We start from the raw sequence: 14,746 nt of genomic DNA, 5'->3' as shown, positions 1-14,746 counted from the left end.
CCGACGTATGCAAAGATATAATCTATATGTAGGCCTACTGAAGTACCTTAGGAAAAGCAATTCACTGTTAAGTCGGGGAAACTGGAATATAATTGCCATCCATGACAAATAGCAAAAATAGCAAAGCTATTATGATGATGAAAACTAATATTAGCTTTAGCCACTGCTAAAGTACATGTACAGTAGATTATATCTTTGCATACATCAGGTGGAGGCATGTTACACATTTCACACATTTCACACAAGCCCCAACTCCTTCAGCAAATAACTACAATAATGAAAATACAATTGCACAAAATAAGAAAGAAACATTCATTAATAACTCACCCCCCTTTGACATCACATCAATATAAGATTCAAGAAGGGGATGTAATCTGGTGAATGAATGAATGAATGGATGTTCAATTTATAGAGTGCCTTTCAGGATACCCAAGGCGCTTTACAATTTTAACCCAGGTACAAGTCTCACACAACCAATCACACACACACCGACGAGAAGCGGCAGCCAATTGCACACAACGTACTCTCTGCTGGGATCCACAGCCCCCTGGGGGACTGACTGGGGTGCAGGAAGGGGAGAGAGAACAGACCCTAGTGACAGAGCACCATCCACCACTGGGCATACAAGCACACACACACATTCATGCACAGACACTCAGACAACTGCTTTTTATTGAAAAGAGAGACACAGACACACTTAGGGAGAATTTGTCAGGGACTTCCAAATTTACCTAACATCCATGTCTTTGGATTGTGGGAAGAAACCAGAGACCCTGGAGGTAACCCACGCAGACACGGGGAGAATGTCCATGTCTGCGGGGGACACGGGGAGAACATGGAAACTCCACTCAGATAGGGACTTGAACCCAAGACCCCAGTGCTGAGAGGTAACTGACCCGGATCAGTTAACCGTGCTCGGGCCCGCTTGAAGAGGTGGGCCAGGGCACGATTCATGTGGACTCGGGCACGGTTCGCTTCTAGTGTGAGCGCTATCCGTGCCCGGGCCCGCTTGGTGCCTCCTCTGATTGGTTCATTTCGCTGGAACTCAAACATGACGTCAGTGATGCGACGCTCACGTTAAACAGTCATAGCGGCAAAGCGATTAGCAGACAATCGTTGTGTTAAATTATCGATAAATCTGTGCTTGCACCATATTTCTGCACTCCCAAAATGACTTCAAAAATACAATAAAAAGAGAATTGTGAACTCCATCGTGTTGTGCGAGCCGGTTTGATGAAGGCAGTGTGAGTGCAGGCCGGAGGGGGAGTGGGGAGGGGGGATAACCGGGCCCCAGCATGGAACCAGCAAACTGTGCCTAGTGTGAGTACGCCCTTAGAGTTAGAGATTGGGGGGGGGGGGGGGGGGGGGGTGTGAATTCCACCATTGGAACTTTGGAATTGAATTCCACCACAGTACTTTATCTTTTTCTGCCTGTTTGATTGAGTAATTGTCAGTCAAACTATTTTAGGAGTAATTCAACAAAAAAGAAGGAGGAGGGTATGTTTAGGTGTGGTTATGGGTGTGTGTGTGTGAGTGTGTGTACAGAGTGTGGGCCACAAATCTGGCTGACAGGATAATGACAGTGGGAATGTGAAAAATAAACACAGAAACTCTATTTTCACCTCACTGAAACACCAGTGCAAGAACCAAACAACATTACAACCACATCAGTGATTGGTCAGTACTGATGTCATGTAGACATGAATCACCCATTGTACTCTACCTTGTCAAAACCATATGTGTAAGGTCATATTCAGAAATCCTAACCTAATACATATTATAAAAAAAACTGCTTTTGTGATAGACCTTTGGCACAAAACTATTTGCCTCAGAGAACATCGGATCATCATACTATAGGTACGGGCATGGGTAATAATAATAATAATAATAAGTATAGCACCTTTCATACATACATGCAACTCAAAGTGCTTTACAGTATAAATAAAAAGAAACATTAAAAGGAGATAAGACAAAGAGACAAAGAGAAAATGTTAAAAGAAATTAAAGATAAAAATATTAAAATAACATAAAAAGTAAAGTAAATAAGATCATAATAAGTAAAGTAAATAAGATAAAACTATTAAGATAATTAGATTTAGAAAATAACAGACAACATAATGTAATAAAGTAAATAAGATTGAGAGTTTCTTAACTAAAAGCAGATCTAAACAAGAATGTTTTGAGACTGTTCTTGAAACTATGCAGGGATGAAATGCCTCTGAGCTCTTCAGGAAGAGAATTGCAGAGCTTTGGGCCATAGTGGCTAAAAGCACGCTCGCCAATCTTTAATCGGCTTTTATGAATCACCAGTAGATTACTGTTTGAAGACCTGAGAGACCTAACTGGAACATATCTAACCATCATTTCACTGAGGTAAAGAGGGGCAAGACCATGAAGACATTTAAAAACCATGACTAGAACCTTAAAATCTATTCTAAAGCTGACAGGTAACCAGTGCAGTGAGTGGAGTGCCGGTGTAAAATGATCTTTCTTTCTCCTGCGGGTCAGAACACTTGCAGCCGCGTTCTGAACTCGCTGTAGGTGCGAAATAGAGCTCTTTGGAAGAGTAGATAGAACAGTGTTACAATAATCTAGCCTTGATGTGATAAATGCATGGACAAGTTTTTCACTGTCAGCAGGAGAGAGCATATCTCAGACCTTAGCGATGTTTCGAAGGTGAAAGTAAGCTGTCTTGCATGTAATCATGATGTGTGATTTGAAGCTGAGCTCATTATCAAAGGTGACACCCAGGTTCTTAACACATTGTCTGGCATTCAGATTCATTTGATTTAAATAAGTCTGGACATCATTCCTTTGTGAATCACTGCCAAGAACAAGAACCTCTGTCTTCTGTTTATTTAATTGCAGAAAATTGTCAGACATCCACATCCATGTCTGTATATCATCTATGCAGTCAAACAGTGAGCAAATTGATTTTAGGGCTTTAGGTTCTAGCGAAATATAAGGTTGAGTGTCATCTGCATATTGATGATAACTAATACCATGTTTATTAATAATGTGTGGTAACGGAAGCATATATAGGTTGAATAGTAACGGCCCAAGAATCAATCCTTGGGGGATGCCACAAGTTATTTTTTGACGTGTGGAGGAAGAGGTATCTAATGCTACATAGTAATCACGCCCAGTTAGGTACAATCTAAACTAGTCTAAGACTAAGCCACTAAGGCCTACCCAGCTCTGTAGTCGATCAAGAAGTATTTCATAATCAACGGTGTCAAAAGCGGCACTTAAATCTAGCAGAAAAAGGACTGAGAGTTTGCCTGCATCCTTATTCAATCTCAAGTCATTTACTACCTTAACTAGGGCTGTTTCAGTGCTGTGGAGATCTCTGAAACCAGATTGAAAAGTGTCATTTATTTGATTTACTTTGACATAGTAATTCAACTGGATTGACACTACTTTGTCAATTATTTTGCTAAGAAACGAAAGGTTAGATATAGGTAGATAATTATTAAGAATTGTGGGATCAAGATTTCTGTTCTTTAATAGTGGTTTAACCATTGCAGTTTAAAAAATTTTAGGGAATTCACCCAATTGCAGAGACTGATTAACAATTGTTAGAACTTCATTTGCTAATGAGCTCCGAACCTGCTTGAAAAAGCATGTTGGTAAAGGGTCCAGTTCACAAGTAGAGGATTTTAGTGATGAGATCACATCACGTAGTGTTACCATGTCAACTTCTTGGAGGCTGAGTAACTGATGTAAGGGTTGATGGTCTATTAGTGCTTGTTGCTATGTTCTGCCTTATATTAGTAATCTTATCCCTAAAAAATATAGCAAACTCCTCACATTTTTCAACTGAAACTGTCTCAGGGAAGACACAGGAGGTGGGGTTTACTAGCTGATCTATACTTCTGAACAAGACAGCTGAGTTATTATTGGATGAATTGATTAAGGTAGAGAAATAGTTTTTCCTTGCTGATTTCACTTCACTGTTGTAATTCTGCAATGTTGTTTTATAAATATCAAAATGTACTTGCAATTTAGACCTTCACCAACGTCTCTCAGCCTGCCTACAATCTTGCCTAAATTTTACAATAGATGGAGTGTTTCTCCAGGGCATCTTAATTTTACCAGAGATTATTTTAGTTACCTTTGGTGCCACAGCATCAATACAGTTCCTAACTCTGTGTGTGAATGTTTCAACTAGCTCATTCCCATTTTCTGAGAGAGGAGGGAGGGACTGTATCATGTCTGTGAAGGCCACGACACTGCCAGCACTGAGATAACACTTGGTTATTGGGCGCTTTTCACTGAGTGTTCTAGTAGATAATGACATATTGAAAAATACACCAAAATGGTCAGAGATTGCAACATCAGTAATTTCAGTATTATTAACCTCTATACGTTTAGAAATGATCAAATCTAAAATGTGGCCATGCTTATGAGTTGGGCCTGATACATGCTGTATGAGGTCAAAAGAGTTAAGCATCCTCATGAATTCTGAAGTGATTGGATTTGTGGATATATCCATGTGAATATTAAAATCCCCAGGGATTAAAACATAATCAAAATCAATTAAAGTCCTTGAAAGCATTTCTTCAAAATCTTCAAGAAAATCTGCATGTAGTCTGGGAAGATGATAGATAACAATCAAAAGAACTGAATAAGTACTGTTGAGTTGTACTGCGTAGGATGTTCCCCTAATGAGATCTGCTTACAGCAGAATGCTTTATGGTAAAAACATGCAACACCACCACCTCTTATTTACTCTGGAGACATTAAAATAGTTAAAGTCGGGAGGCGAAGCTTCATTTAGCACAATTGCTCCATTGCTATCAAGCCAAATCTCTGTTGGAAAGTCCTGACAGTAATCTTCAATTAATTTAGCTATTATAAAATACTTGTTTGTGAGTGAGCGGACGTTTAGTAAGGAGACTTTAAAGACTTGATGTGTTTGATCAGCATCGCCTATGCATCGCCTATGGATAAATATGACACATGGTTTCTCCATCCAACAGAATTCTGGCAACAGAATTAAACCTTCCATAGGACATTCCAGGAGACTTACTATAGTTATGAGGTACTACTAAATACAAAAAGCATGAGGACTTTGAAAAGGTGCGTTACCCATTAACAGGTAGAGCAGGTATCTAGTCGGGTGCTTATAACACAAAGGAGACATTTCAATACCCAGAAAGCATAATTACTGTGCTAATAAATATCCAAGATAATCTGATGAAGGGCCAGATGATAATGGGGATGTTTGGATGTCAGAAGGACATACAGTCTTTCAGATGATGGGGCCAGAAGAGCTCTGCACCTAACAGAGTTTCCGGGAGACAGATTAAGCCCAGGTTCCAGCACACCTGCACCTTCCGGAAGCTGAACACCTGATGCAGGGGTACTGGCTGTCAGGGCTGGCTCCAGTGCGTATCCTCCTGCCGCCACAGGGAGGAGCTTGCGAGCCACTTCCAGGCAGAGCTCCCACAATCAGCAGTGATGAGCCACAGCTGTCTTCATTGCTACTTTAGGAGGATAGCTGGGGTGATTATCCTCCATGCTGCTTGGTTACCAGTCAGTTCTCTCTCTCGCTCTTGGTGTGTCCTCAGTGTGTCGTCACCAATCTTTCTCTCTGAACCTTTGCTTATTTGAGTTCTTCACTCCTGCGTGTAACGCAGCTCACGCTGCGGAGCGAGGAGACGGACATAAATGCTGAGAAGAGCGAGATTTATTCAAGGGAATACCGAAACCGTGGTCAAAGGGACAGGCGTGGGTCAAACCGGGAGGGCAGCCAGAACAAGTAAGGTAAACAGGCATACTCGGACAACGAACTAAACAAGACAGGGAAAACACTGAACAGGCAGATGAACATGGGAAACAGAAATGCAAAGCGCAAACTCACGAACAGAGTCCAGGACTGTGAACAGGGAAAACAAAACCACCGATAACCAGACATGGGAGAAACAGGGACTGATATACAAGGCGAACGAAAAAAGAAGCGATCATGTGTTAGATATGATGTAACACTCTTATTTTGATATAGAATGTTGTGTATATGATTCATCAATTATACTGATGTAATATAGTGTGTGATGTAATGACGCATCCTTGTCAGTCAAGTAAAACATGCTCAAGAGAGCGGCCATGCTCAAGTTCAGTTCCGTGTTTATAATAACAAAGAAGAAATATTTGAGAAACTCTGCTCCGCTTATTATTCACCACGTAGGTAAAATCTGCGCAAGTAAGATAGACACCTCAACAGGTTATGGGCCCAGTGATGAAGATTAGCGAGCATGAGTAGTTAGTTAAGCGCAACGAATTACGCGGCAAAGTAAAGTTTGGAACTGAGGAGAAAATTTGGCGGGCTTGTGGTGAAGATGGTTAGCCGAGCCACTGGGGCTCCAGTACCACAGCTGCTGTTCGACGGGTCTGAGGAGAAATACAACCTGTGGGAAACAAGGTTTTTGAAATGCCTACACATCCTGAAACTAAAGGAGACAATATTGTAAGATCCAGATCAGCCAACCGATAATGACCGACAAAAGAATGTTGACTGCTACGCTGAACTGGTAATGCTAATCGATGACAAGAGCCTTTCGCTAATCCGACATGAGGCTACTGAAGATGGCAGAAAAGCACTGAAGACACTGCGAGAACATTACGCTGGTGTAGCAGGGTGGTTTGTTTTTAATTAGGTCGATCCATGATCAGTGTTATTTGAGGTAGTTTAATTGGTACAGTGGGGAAAATAAGTATTTAGTCAGTCACCAATGGTGCAAGTTCTCCCACTTAAAAAGATGAGAGAGGCCGGTAATTGACATCATAGGTCTATGAGAGACAAAATGTGAAAAAAAAATGGAGAAAATAATTTTGTCTGACTTTTAAAGAATTTATTTGCAAATACTGGTGGAAAATAAGTATTTGGTCAATAACAAAAGTTCATCTCAATACTTTGTTGTATATCCTCTGTTGGCAATGTCTTCACAAGGTTGGCACACACTGTTGCTGGTATGTTGGCCCATTCCTCTATGCAAATCTCCTCTAGAGCAGTGATGTTTTGGGGCTGTCGGTGGGCAACACGGACTTTTAACTCCCTCCAAAGGTTTTTGATGGGGTTGAGATCGGGAGACTGGCTAGGCCACTCCAGGATTTTGAAATGTTTCTTACGAAGCCACTCCTTTGTTGCCCTGGCAGTGTGCTTGGGATCATTGTCATGCTGAAAGACCCAGCCACGTTTCATCTTCATTGCCCTTGCTGAAGGCTGGAAGGAGGTTTGCACCCAAAATCTCACAATACATGGCCCCATTCATTCTTTCATGTACACGGACCAGTCGTCCTGGTCCCTTTGCAGAGAAACAGCCCCAAAGCATGATGTTGCCACCCCCATGCTTGACAGTTGGTATGGTGTTCTTTGGATGCAACTCAGCATTCACTGTCCTCCAAACACGACGAGTTGTGTTTTTACCAAATAGTTCTACTTTTTTCATCTGACCATATGACATTCTCCCAATACTCTTCTGGAACATCCAAATGCTCCAGAAGCAAACTTCAGATGTGCCTGGATATGGACTGGCTTAAGCAGGGGGACACGTCTGGCACTGCAAGATCTGAGTCCCTGGTGTCGTAGTGTGTTGCTGATGGTAGCCTTTTTAACGTTGGTCCCAGCTTTCTGCAGGTCATTCACTAGATCCCCCCTTGTGGTTCTGGGATTTTTCCTCACGGTTCTTGTGATCATTTTGACCCCACGGGCTGAGATCTTGCGTGGAGCCCCAAATCGAGGGAGATTAGTAGTGGTCTTGTAGGTCTTCCATTTTCTGATTATTGCTCCCACAGTAGATTTCTTCACACCAAGCTGCTTGCCTATTGCAGATTCAGTCTTCCCAGCCTGGTGCAGGTCTACAATTCGGTTTCTGGTGTCCTCCAACAGCTCTTTTGTCTTCACCATAGTGGAGTTTGGAGTGTGACTGTTTGAGGTTGTGGGCAGGTGTCTTCTATACTGTTAATGACTTCAAACAGGTGCCATTAATACAGGTAATGAGTGGGGGAAAGAGGAGCCTCTTAAAAAAGAAGTTACAGGTCTGTGACAGCCAAAAATCTTGCTTGTTTGTAGGTGACCAAATACTTATTTTCCACCATTATTTGCAAATAAATTCTTTAAAAGTCAGACAAAATAATTTTCTCAATTTTGTTTCTCATTTTGTCTCTCATAGTTGAGGTCTACCTATGATGTCAATTACAGGCCTCTCTCATATTTTTAAGTGGGAGAACTTGCACAATTGGTGACTGACTAAATACTTATTTTCCCCACTGTATATATATATTTTAGTGTTTCTTTTAATTGCGAGGCTCCTATAAAAGGGGCTCGATTGAGGCCATCAGGGCTGTTCTGGATCCACCCCTCCCCTTCCAGGTCGCTGCTCTGCTCTGAGGTAGGTGTGTGTGCATGCGGTCGAGACGCATGTGGTAGTTGTTGTTCAGAAGATGTTGATTGTTTTTTTTATTATTTAGAAAGTCTATCGTCACCGCACCATACCGCGATTTTCATTATCTGAGCCTGTTTGCCTTAGATGTTAAGGTAAAGACAAACTAAGATATGAAAATATCATTTTACTGCATTGTATCTGTCCTTATTGATTTGTTTGGTTTTCCATGCAAATTATAGTGGGACTCAGTGGCGGATGCAGCCGGCAGTTTTTGGACAGGCCAAAGTGTAATTGGGGTGGGCAAGCACGAACGAAATTTGTTGCCGGGGGGTGGCGAACGAAAGTTGTTCGGGGTGGGCAGGGTGTTTGGTCAGTAAATGACTCGTGTGCTAGGCGCCATCCTGCAGCAATTATAGTTTATTTTCATTAATTTTCATATGGAAAACTGTATTCTGAGCTTGTGATTAGGTGGGCCCAGCTGCCAATCAGGGTGGGCCTGGCCCACCCAGGCCCGCCCGTAGATCCGCCCATGGTGGGACTGCTGGCGTTTGGACCAATCGAAACCTTTCTGCGCACATTCGTGTTGTGCCTCCGTGGAGCTAGTCGCTGCTGTGGGCGATACCAGTTGCTATTCCAGCACAGCCATATCCAGTCTTGGGGAATAAGCTGCCGTTTTGCCTCAGAGAAAAGTGCTTTGGGAGTGTGAATGTGTCTCCAGCTGACCCGAGGTGTACTGCAATAGTGGCATTTTTGTTTGTTGTCCTTCGTGTGTTGTTGTATGTGTTTTCTTTCGTTTTGGGGAGTTTGGGCTGTAACCACGTTCATGGCCCAGGTTTAGTGCACTTAGTGCAGTTTGAGCAAGGAACTGTATAGAATTACAGCTGCAATCTTTGATGATAGCTGGGTATACTACAGTCTGTGCAGTTGCTATTGACTTGTTTTATCTGTTTTATTTCTGTTATTACGAAGGTAAGTGCGGAGGGCTCCAGGAGGTGAGGTCAGCATTTGATTTCTTTTCACTTTGTTGTGGGTGATTTGTGAATTTTGTTTTCTTTTGTTGTACATGTGAATGGTTGTGATTTTTTTATTTTTGATTAAGGTGCCTCACCGAGTGAGCCTCTGCCTTGCTGGTCTTATTTCTTTTATTTTTGTCTATTAGCGGCCAGGAGATTTTGCTGGAGGTCTGTGCACCGAGTCATTGGTTTCTTTCTTTTTGTCATTTTATTGTTTGTCTTTGTCTGATATTTGGTTTAATAAAATTGCTATTTTTAATTTGTCTCTTTGTCCCTTTGGTACCCATGAACCTGTGTTAATTCTCTGGGTGTAATTCCCAGGGTGGCGTAATTGGCTACAACAATTCTGTATTTACTTGATTTTGAATAAAACTTAAAGCCTATTACTAGATAACTCCCCCCCCCCCCCCCCCCCTCCAAGACTCCCACGATACAGACATTACGTGCTACAAGTGTGGAACAAAGGGACACAGAGCGCGAAAATGCTACAAGCGAAATGGAGCCAACGATTTCCTCTTCATGGCCAACTACATCCAGAGAGAGAAACCACTGGGCCATGTGAAGAAGAAAAGGGGATCATGGTGGACGTGGAAGTGACTTCTCACATCTTCAATGACATCAGCAATTTTGAGAGCTTCGACCACTCGTTCCAATCAAGCACCCACTCCGTGGAGTTAGCGGATGGAAGCAGGTGCAACAGGATGGCACAACAGAGAGGAAACGCGGTGATCCACCTGCTGGACAGCAGAGGACAGCAACGCAGAGCACAGCTCCGGGATGCACTCTACATGCCTACATACCAACAGGACATCTTCTCAGTGTCGAGAGCAGCCACATGAGGTGCAACGGTGATCTTAGAGAAAGGGAACAGTAGCATACTCACCAATGACGGTAATCAAAAATTATGTTTGCGCAATAACAATAGGCATCTTCCTTACTACACATTAATAAATCACACCCTGCTGTTGCACAATCAAACGAGTGGAGCTAAACACGCTACAGCCCAGCCAACATGTCCACATGGGGATATACTGTGTATGACCTTGTGATTTGGATTTGGATTTGTGTGCTCCTTTAATATAACTGTATAGAGTTGTGTATAGATATATGTATATTGGTGGTTTGTGTGTGCACACGGTGAGTAGGAAGTGGCTGCCATTTTGTTTGGGTTGTGGGTTTGTATCTGTTTTGGACATAGGGAGTCAGAGTAGTGTTGTCTTTTGTTTCACCCTGTTAGTGTAGTTATGTCTGTTTCTTTCTAGTATGGTTTTTGTTAGTTGTTTTGGCCTGGGTCACTTCTGACGTTTGTACCTGTGTGCACTTTGTCCTGTAAATATATTCTGTTTGTGAATATTTGTAAATACACCAATACTTTACATTTTCTCGAATCACTGTCATCCATATTCCACCCCTTCACACCCCTGTTACGGCCTAGAGCCTAGATAGGTCGTAACACTGTGAACCTTATTTTGTTGGAACCTTATTTTGCTTAAGAAGTTATCTAGTACATATGTTATTATGTATTGCGTTTCTAAAGCTGTACTGTCGTCTCAGTTTTTTTTTATTTCTTATTTATTGCAGTTAATTTCGGAAAGGAAGCAATTTTTTTTCGGGGGGGGGGGGGGGGGGGGGGATGAGAGCGGGCCCAGGTTTAATGGTCACGGTTCGCTACTGATATATATATATATATATTATATATATATTATATATTAGTGCTGTCAATTCCAGGTGCCGCGATTAATTTTGCTCAGGCTTCCTGGATTGCGTTGATTCCACTAATTTTACCTGGATTGCTAATTAGAAAATCTAGCAAGCTTGAGCAAAATCCTGGTGAGGACTTTTAATCGCGGCACCTGGAATTGACAGCACTAATATATATATATATATATATATATATATATATATATATACACACACACACACACACAGTTTGCGCCTGCGCACTCAACTTGCTCTCTTAAAGAGACAGTAGTACACATATTTCTGGCCATTACATGCTTTGTGCTCTGCGTGATGTCTGCGCTAGCGAACTAGCCACATAGATTGTTTATATGTTTTCATGTGTGTTTAAATGTGCTGTACTGGTGCAGATTTTTCAATAAACTTGTAATTCAGTATGTCTGTGTTTTTTTAAAAAAATTTCAAGTTTCATGACTGTTTTACTCTATCGGATCGATATCGGCCGATACTAAACCTCAGATATCTGAATCATATTGGAAGTGAAAAATGTGAATCGGTGTATCCCTACTAATAATTTGGGTTAATGAGAATGTGATGAAAAAGGTTAAGCGGATGGTCACTGAAAGGTTAAAAATGAAAGACATAGGAAACTTGAAACATTTCCTAGGGATCGATTTCGAACAAACAAATGGTGTAGTACCAATGTCACAGGAGAGATTGGTGAGCAAGGTTTGACATGCAGGACTGCAGGCCTTGAAAAACAACATGTGAGCCTAAACTAGAATACACAGAAAAATCTGAGAAAATGCAAGAACCAAGAAAATACAGGGAGGCTGTAGAGAGCTTAATTTACTTGTCTACATGCACAAGGCCAGACATTAGTTTTGTGGTCAGTAAACTCTCCCTGCACTTTGCAAAACAAACTGTTGAGCACTGGAACACTGTCAAACTCGTGTTCAGATTCCTCAAAGGTACAATGAAAAAAGGATTGTACTTCAGGAGAAATGACACTGAAAAACTAGGCCTAGTGATGCAAATTGTGCTTCAGATTTGGCCGAAGTATGTCAGGGTATTGTGCCAGTTTAAATGAGGGTAGCTCTTTGATATCCTGGAAAACAAGAAAACAACCAACAGTGGCTTTATCAACATGAGGCAGAAAATATGGCCTTAGCATCAGCCAGGAAGGCATTTACCTAGAGCAACTGCTTAGTGGTATTGACAATTACCAGTATGCACAAACAAAGGTGTACGAAGACAACCAAGGTGCCTTGGCCAAGAACCCTGTAAGCAGGCAGAGGTGTAAGCATATTGACATTAAGTACCACTTCATAAGGGAAAATGTAAATAATGGAAGGTTTATTTTGGAGTATTGTCCTACTGAGCAAATGATTGATGATGTTTTGACCAAGCCAGCTACTAAGCTGAAATTAAGAAGTTTTACAAGACACATGTTTGGTAATTGAATATAATGAGTTATATTTTCTGGTTTAGTGAGCTGTTATTTTGTTTTCTATGGGATGCAATGGAATAAGAGAGAGTGGGGGGTGTTAAATATGATGTAATGCACTTATTTTGATATGGAATGTTGTGTATATGATTCAGCAGCCAATCAATTATACTGATGTAATATAGAGTGTGATGTAATGACGCATCCTTGTCAGTCAAGAGAAACATGCTCAAGAGAGCAGTCATGCTCAAGTTCAGTTCCATGTTTATAATAATAAAGAAAAATAAATAATTGAGAAACTCCGCTCCGCTTATTATTCACCACGTAGGTAAAATCTGCGCAAGTAAGATAGACACCTCGACATCATGCTAAGTCTCAGGGGAAAAGGAGGGTTTAATGATAACGTGCACCACCTAAAGACCCGTCACATGATCCAATATAAGGATACAGTAACCAGCAGTCAAGTGCTGACCTGAGGGACAAACACAACACAACAACAGGACAACTGCCGCTGTGGACGAGGGCCCGTATTATGACATGTATGCAACTACAAAATGCAATTTGTAGCATTCTGTAATTCAAGTTCCTGCTGTAGAAATATAAAGATTGCACATCTGTCTCCCAGAAAAGGGTTGTTAATGGTGAGAATATAATAATGGTCAGCCCCCACGCAGTTTCACTTTTCAATGATATGGCCCTCATTGCAAAAGGTTTGGACACCTCTGATGTAAGAGTACCTCTTTTCCAGCCTTCTCAAGGGAGCACTGCTGGTGTGGTAGGCCATGACTGTCACCTCTGTGGGACAGAGATGATGCAAGAATTCACACCCTTTGAAAGAAGCAGCACCTGCTTGTGTGTGACTAGACAGAAATGTAAATGAAATATTTTCTGTCTCTTTGTGGTCAAAGTCTTCTTTGTCTCTCATGACCAATGACTGGTGACAACGCCCATGTTGGCACCTTTAAATGGTCATTTCATAAGTATTGTCTTTGACGATGGTTTATAGTGAATTAACACATGCTCTCCCAGCCATGAGTGCTAATGCTTCACTAGGTTGCCCACTTTCTATAGCCATTCATTAATCTACTGTAGTGTGGATTGCTTTGGACAATTTCCAACTAAACAGTGTCATGGCATTCACCAAAGGTGTGACCTCGTTTTCACCAGTTTCTGCTCTCATACCATCCACATGCCAAGGATCAGTGATGTGATGACAGACAATGGCCTGTGCTGTTTCACCTCCGTATGATCAGTGAGGTGATGACAGACAATAGCCGGGTTTCCATCCAAACCTTTCGAAAAAATAATGCGCAATATCCAAGTTTCGGCAGAAAAAAATGCTAATTAAGCCTTGTTTCCATTCATGATACGGAGGCATGATACGTCATCGTTTATGCGAAAAACCCTTTTCCATCCAGTTTTTCCGAATTTTGGCGATGCGATAGTCTAACTTTTCCACCTCCTCCTAGCGTAAAAATCTTTTTGCGATATTTGGGGCTTTTTTCGAATTTTGGACTTTTTCCATCCAGCTTTTTTCATGTGCATTTTCAAAATGCGCAAAAACTCGGTGGATGGAAAACCCTCTAATGACCTGTGCTGTTTCACCTCCGTATGATCAGTGATGTGATGACAGACAATGGCCTGTGCTGTTTCACCTCTGTATGATCAGTGATGTGATGACAGATAATGGCCTGTGCCTTTTCACCTCCGTATGCGGAACTGTGCTGCAAATAAAATCAAACAAAGCAAAGAACTTTGTGTGTGCCAAAACTTTGTGGGTGTGGGTGGAACACACAATGACTGTAAATAAACAACAGGAGTTCTGTATAAGTCCACATCTTTCAAGTCATGATGGTGGTGTATATGTACCACCAGTTTCATGTACATCTTTTTGGTCACACATTGTGACACTTGTCAATATATAAGTCAGTGTATCTTAAATGGCAAAGCAGCTCTAGTGCATTTCAAGCTTGCCACTGGGGGAACAACTTCAACTTCAACTTTATTTATAGAGCACTTTAAAACAATCATAGCTGACACAAAGTGCTGTACAATATGTAAGGAAGGCAATCACAATAAAAATAAATTTCATTAATTACTTCAAAAAAGAATGGGCAACCTATTTAGAATATAACAATCTACCAGGAACCTCACCGTGTGTTCTTTGGGAAGCAGGGAAGGCAGTAATGCGGGGGGAAATAATATCCTACTGCACACAT

The sequence above is a fragment of the Brachyhypopomus gauderio genome, chromosome 5, assembly GCF_052324685.1.
Source record: "Brachyhypopomus gauderio isolate BG-103 chromosome 5, BGAUD_0.2, whole genome shotgun sequence".
NCBI lineage: Eukaryota > Metazoa > Chordata > Actinopteri > Gymnotiformes > Hypopomidae > Brachyhypopomus > Brachyhypopomus gauderio.
The sequence above is the reverse complement of the archived record's forward strand: the minus strand, read 5'-3'. Positions refer to the sequence as shown.